This window comes from Pteropus alecto, unplaced genomic scaffold, assembly GCF_000325575.1.
Source record: "Pteropus alecto unplaced genomic scaffold, ASM32557v1 scaffold24, whole genome shotgun sequence".
Lineage (NCBI taxonomy): Eukaryota > Metazoa > Chordata > Mammalia > Chiroptera > Pteropodidae > Pteropus > Pteropus alecto.
In genome coordinates this window covers 3,022,478-3,029,442 of record NW_006439192.1, presented here as the reverse complement: position 1 = coordinate 3,029,442, position 6,965 = coordinate 3,022,478, and the positions used below count along the sequence as shown (strand labels likewise).

Genomic DNA, 6,965 nt, shown 5'->3' with positions numbered 1-6,965 from the left:
TAGTGGTTTTAAAGAAGCTTTAAAATAGGTCATATCTCTTTGTTGTCTGCAATGCTGCTGGTTTTGACTGCCATGTCACTGAGCTGGGAAGGGAGAGGGCATGTGAATAGCCCTGAGTTAAAACTTGACAGACTCCCTTCCTCTCATCTAACTGAAGTACATTCTGTGGTTTTGGTTAATAGACAAGAGTTTTTAAATGGTTAGATTTTATTGTTTTACATGCATTTTTGTTGTTTTAAAAGGAGAGTAAGGTCTACGGCCATGCTACCCTGAACAAGCCCAATCTCGTCTGATCTCTGAAGCTAAGCAAGTTCGGGCCTGGTTAGTACTTGGAAGGAAGACCACCTAGGAAGACCAGGTGCTGTAGGCATAAAAAATAAAATAAAATAAAAAAATAAAGGATTGTAAGCTGAACAAGGTCCTTGCAATCTGTGAGGTCAACCAAGGGTTGCCTCACCTAAAAAATAAATAAATAAATAAATAAATAAATAAATAAATAAATAATAAAAAAAATAAAAGGGGAGTAAAGTCACCAAGTTCTCTGCAATTTCAGATGTTAATCTACTCTTATGCAATTTATCGAATTGATTTAGCATTTTATTCAATTAATCTATCATACGTTTTAAATTTACAGCTCATATATGAGATCTAACACACACCTGGATGCAGGGCTAGAATCTCAGGTCATGACAGCTCACACTGGGCCAGAGAACTCTGACACTCCCAGTGATGAGTGTCTATAACCAATAACCTAAAAATATAATTTAGTCAGCCTTATAGGCAATGTTTCAGTGATAACACATAAGCAGAGGAAAAGTAAAAGATGACTTTCATGAACACTATGGTGATTGGATCACCTATCCTTAACTCTCCTCTTAGACAGTTCCATTTAACTACTATTGTATAACAAACTATACCCAACACAGTGGCATAAAACAACCTATTTATTAATGTTATATCTTTGTGGGCCAGAAATTCAGTGAGGGATCAGCTGGGTTATGCTTTTGTACTACATGGAGTAACTCAGTGTTATTCAGCTCATGCCTGGCCTGGCATGAAGAGTCCAAAATGGCATTATTAAATGCCTAGTGTTTTTGTCAGGTGGCTAGAAGTCTAGGTTCTGCTATATCACTCTGTCTTTCTATCCATAAAGTCTTAGAGTTTCTCCATGTGGTTCCTCCTACAGAATTCTGACTTCTTATTTCATAGATCAGAGTTCCCAGAGAATAAGGCTAATTCTTTTTAAATGGATTAAGGGCCTGCAAATAAGACCTGAAACAATAAAATGCGTAGAAAAAAACATAGGAACTAAACTCAAGGACTTAAAAAGGATTTTATGAATTTGACCTCAAAGGCAAGAGAAGTAAAAGCAAAAATAAACAAATGGGACTACATCAAACTAAAAAGCTTCTGCTCAGCAAAAGAAACCATCAACAAAGTAAAGAGATAACCATCCGAATGGGAAAATATATTTGCAAGCAACTCCTTTGATGAGGGCCAAATATCCAAAATATACAAAGAACTCATACGACTCAATAACAACAAAAAAACAAATGATCCAATCAAAAAATCAGCAGAGGACCTGAACAAACACTTCTCCCTAGAGGACATACAAATGGCCAACAAATATATGAAGAGATGCTCAAGATCACTGGTTATTATGGAAATGCAAATCAAAACCACAATGAGATACCATCTCACACCTGGTAGAATAGCTATAATCAATTGGACAAGTAATAACAAATATTGGAGAGGATGTAGAGAAATAGGAACCCTCATCCATTGCTGGTGAGACTGCGAATTGGTACAGCCACTGTGGAAAACAGTATGGAGTTTCCTTAAAAAACTAAGAACTGATTTACCATATGATCCAGCAATCCCTCTACTGGGTATTTACCCCAAAGACTTGAAAACTCATATCCAAAAAGGTATTTGCACACCAATATTCATAGCAGCATTATTCACAGTGGCCAGGACATGGAAGCAACCGAAGTGTCCTACGATAGATGATTGGCTAAAGAAGCTGTGGTACATATATACAATGGAATATTACTCAGCTATAAGAAGAGACGAAATACTGCCATTTGCAACAACATGGATGGAACTTGAAATAATCATACTAAGTGAAATAAGCCAGACAGAAAAGATTGAAAATCATATGATATCACTTATATGTGAGATATAAACCTAAAAGCAACAAATGAACAGGACAAATAGAGACTCATAGATATGGACAATGGACTAGTGGTTACCAGAGGGGAGAGGAAGGGAGGAAAGGAAAAAATAAAAAAATAAAATGTTAAAAAAATAAAAATGAAAAAATAAAAAGTTAGGCCCAGAACTGGCATAACATCACTTCCACTATATATTGGTCAAAGCTGTTACGGGCCAGCCCTTTGTGAAAAGGAGGTGAAAAAGAACCTATCTCTTAAAGGGAAGAAAGACAAAGATTTGATTTCATCTTTAATTTGCCACACAGTTCAACTGTTTGAAAATGAGAGACAAAGATGTTAGCAATTCTTGTGCGTGTACCTGAGCATATCCCTGTGATTGACTCTCATCATAAAGAGCCTCTGAGACATCCCTAATAAACCTAAAATATTTGGTTTCTCTAGTCAGATCATTTTCCTGATCCACTGAGCGTGACAGTGGCATCACCTTTGGAGAATTACTAAAGTATGAACAATAGTGGGATTAAGCCTGCACTTTTCAAGGGAAATAGCCACACCACATTTGAAGAGATTTCCAAATACAATGTTCTTCTAACTCCCTTTTAAGAATAAGCTATAGTCATTGCTGACACATAGTATTGATATACATTTTATTTCTCTTCCCCTGATGGACCACATAGCAGCACAATCTCCCTACCTCACCTGTTAGGATAACAAAACTTTTAGCAGGAAAAGTGGCCTCACCTCCTTAGTACTACTTTGCCAAATTTTCTTATTGTTCTATCATTTTGTTCACACACCTATACGATACTGCACCAGGGACAGTTTGTCTTGATTAGCTCACAGGTCTTATTTGAGACACTTGAAGGAGGTCTGTGTGGCTGAAGTATAGAAAACACAGGGGAAAGTACAGTAAGATTAGGTTGAAGAAAAAGGTATATACACCTAAACATGTAGGTCACGGTAAGTATTTCTTTTTAAGCAAAAATAAAATGGGCATCCACCAGCTTAAGAATGGTATAATTACAACTATGTTTTAGGAAAAAAAAATCATTCTAGCTGAAATTTAGAAGATGGATTTGATTGGAGCCAGAGTGGCTCTTGAGAAGACAGATTAGATATAATATTTTTTTTTCTCCAAAAATATGTATGAGTTAAAATCAGTAGAGGTTGATGATTATTTAAGTGTATAAGAATTACTAAGGAGAGAGAAAAGTTAAAAATTGCTACAATAAAGTTAATGGTGACTTTAGAATTTACTGGATGTTGGATTGGAGAGGTATGAGAAAAGGAAAGTGTTAAGTGACTGCAAGATTTCTATTTTGAGTAAGAAAATATTTTTTCTCATTCTCTGAGAGAGAGAGAGAGAGAGCACTGGTTGAGAATTAGACTTGAAAAGAAAATCTCTTTGGGGTATGTCTTTGTGACATTGGAATGGGAATGTTAGGTAAGTAATTGAACATATGTAGATATAAAAAAGAGGTTTTACCTGAGATGTAAATTTAAGAGTCATTAGACTTTAAATAATAACTGAAGCCATGGACATGGTTAGGATGGCCTGAAAAAGTGCATAATGAAAGAGTGAACACTTAAAATGGAAACACTTTATTACTAAATATTTTAACTTGAGCTAAAAGGACAGAAAAGAGGACACAGTTCCATAGTGTAGCCATTAGCACATCTGCTTTACACACAGAACAGTCCTGGATTCGAGCCCCAGTTCAGCCATGGTTGGCTAACATCTTCTACGGCCACCCTGAACATGCCGATCTTGGAAGCTAAGCAGAGTCAGGTCTGGTTAGTACTTGGATGGGAGACCACCTAGGAATACCAGAAGCTGTAGGTGTTCAACAAACAAACAAACAAACAAACAAACAAACAGAAAAGGAAAAAGATACACAGAAAAACATGAACCCTCAGAGGCAAAAGGAACAAAATGTTTCAAGAAAAATGTGTACCATAGAATGGCCAATAGTCTCTACTGATAAGTTGAGTGAAAAGAGGACTGATTTAGAAATCTATTGAATTTAGTAACATAAAGATAGAGTAACCAACAAAAACAGTTTCTAAAGAATGATGTAAATTCTAGTGAGATTAGGGTGATTAAAGACTGCTGTATAACAAAAAAAATTAAGAAGAGTGGGTATGAGAGGGTGGAGAAATGTAAGGCGGTAGTTAGAATTGTTGCATTTAAAATAGTAGTATCTTAAGTATGAACATATTCAATAGTTGATGGTATGGATTTACTGGAAGGCAGAAGTTCAACAGAAAGGAGAAAGATAAAATAATTGATAGTGTAAGAATCCTAGGAAGATGGAGATGGGGTGCCAGTCACAGGAAAAAAGCACATCCTCGACAATGTAATAAGAGATGGATCTGCAGAATTAATAGCAGAAATTTGAATTAATTCCATCTAACCGACTTCAGTTTTCTCTGTGAAGTAGGCAGCAAGGTATTTGTGTGGGAAAGCAAATAAACTCAATTAATGTCTAAGAGTTGTTGGGCACTGAAGATTTTCTATTTGAAGTTGCTGATCAATACATCATGGTTTATGAATTTCCCCAGTTGCAATTGTATACTTGGATGTAAGGTAGAGAAAAAATATTGTTGGTGTGTTGCCAGATGGTTGTGACAAAATCACAGGAAGGCAAGAGAATCTGTAGTATTGGCAATAGTGTTATTAAAATGTTGAACTATGGAATTTAAACTAGATAGGAATGAAAGTGAGGAAAATAGGGGCTAATAGTTTAAAAAATTTTAAAAGAACAATAAAACTGGATTTCCTGATGATTTCTACAAAGGAAAGAGCTTAATGAGCAAGCTGGAGAGAAAGAAGGTTTTGATCAAAGATCACAAACCTTGATTTAGTGATCTGTAAAGATAGTGCTTTATCTGTTTTCTTGTTTAACTACTTAGCAACTTTAGGATGGAGGGCAGGTGATTTATATGGAATACTCAAGAAGGACAAGCTGCATGTATGGCAGGGGCAGGGGTGTTTAGAGTTTATGAGACCTGGGTTGTTTTCACATATGGTAAACTTACAAAAAGAGAAAGAAGTGAGAAGATGCCCCCATAACTCCTACCCATAAGTGAAAACGTCAGAATAATAAGGGCTCTTTTCCAAACTATACATATCCAACATATACCAGAATGCACCGCCAAAAAGCTCCAAGCATAAATGTAGTTTGGTTCCTTGTTCCTCAAATTCTCCATTGAGAATCATTGCTTTAATTGAGTCAGTGTTACTGAGTGTGATGTTTTATCCCTGAATAATGTTAAGGAGAAGGAAAAAAGGTTTGAACTTCTGCAGTATCTCAAACTACTAAAGAGAAAAGATGCTTAAAAGCATATCTTTTTAGACACATTCACTTGCCCTTGAACCTTTTTATCTTCCACATGTGATGTAATGCATTACATGTAATAAATGGTCAACAAACATTTTATAAATTACATTTCACATTACATAAAATTATAATCTAATTATAATTTGCTTAATTGCTGGCTCTGTTATAATCTAGAATTAAAGATTATACAACAGAGCTGGCAATTCACATCTCTCCCCGTTCCTGCCACCACCATTTATTTTTTCAATGTTTGCATTAAAAAAAAAAAAAAAATGAACATGTTCTTTTCCATCTTGCAAGATGGCAGGTGAAAAGATACAAAACTGGACACCTGAAGTCAAGAAGGCTAATGCTGGTGGCAAGGCCAAAACATTTAAGAATGGAAAGCCCCACTGCAGCCAAAATCCTGTACTGGTCAGAGGAATGGACAGACATTCCTTATCTGCTATGTATTCCCGAAAGACCATGCACAAGAGGAAGTATTCATCAGCTAAATCCAGGATTAAAAAGGAAAAAAAGAAGATTCTTGCTTCTGTCACAAAACCAGTTGGTGGTGACAAGAATGGTGGTACCCGAGTAGTTAAACTTGTAAAATGCCTAGGTTGAGTCTTGAAAATTGTTTAGCTACACAGCTAGGAACCGTTCAGTCAACCTGTGAGAAAACTTTGGGCTAGTATCACTCCAGGGACCATTCTGATCATTCTCACTGAGTGCCACAGAGGAAAGAGGGTGTTTTTTCTGAAGCTGCTGAGCAGTGGCTTGCTACTTGTGGCCGGACCTCTGTAGCTCAATTAAATTCCTCTGCATAGAACACACCAGAAATTTGTCGCTGCTACCTCCACTCAAATTGACCTCGGTGGTCAAAATCCCTAAACATCTCACTGATGCTTATTTCAAGAAGAAGAAGCTGTGCAAGCCCAGACATCAGGAGGGTAAGATCTTCAACCAAAAGAAAAATACCAGATTACAGGTCAACGTAAGGTTGACCAGAAAGCTGTGCACTCACACAGTCTGCCAAAAACCAAATTTGTTCCTCAGCTTCAGAGCTACCTCTGCTCTGTGTTTTCACTCACAAATGGGGTTTATCCTCACAAACTAGTGCTCTAAATTTATTATGAAGAACCTAATTAAATACTTGATCCGTTAGAAAAAATGAACATAATAAAATATAATTCTGAGTCCTTCTGGCAACACTTAACTGTTCTTTTACCTCTGGCCATTTCTCCATTCTCTAGCAACTCTGGGTCATCTTCTTGTCCTCTGGATATCCCATTATGACCAGTTGCTCAACTCAAGAATTCAAGCTCTCAGCCTCAGCCTCCAGGTTACATCTTTCTCCCCTTTCTTCCTTCCAGAAAAATTCTGATTCCCTCAACATCTGCTATTGCTCAGCTGTAGTGAAGCCCTGATCAACTTAAATTATACGAGGTTGGGATTACCTGATAGCTTT

At 36.7% G+C, this 6,965-nt stretch overlaps 2 pseudogenes; both read left to right on the top strand.

Moving 5' to 3' along the window:
* Window positions 1-251: 251 nt before the first annotated feature.
* On the top strand, window positions 252-370 carry LOC112483427 (annotated as a pseudogene).
* Window positions 371-5,815: 5,445 nt separating this feature from the next.
* Window positions 5,816-6,622, top strand: LOC102878418 (annotated as a pseudogene).
* The last annotated feature ends 343 nt before the right edge of the window (window positions 6,623-6,965 follow it).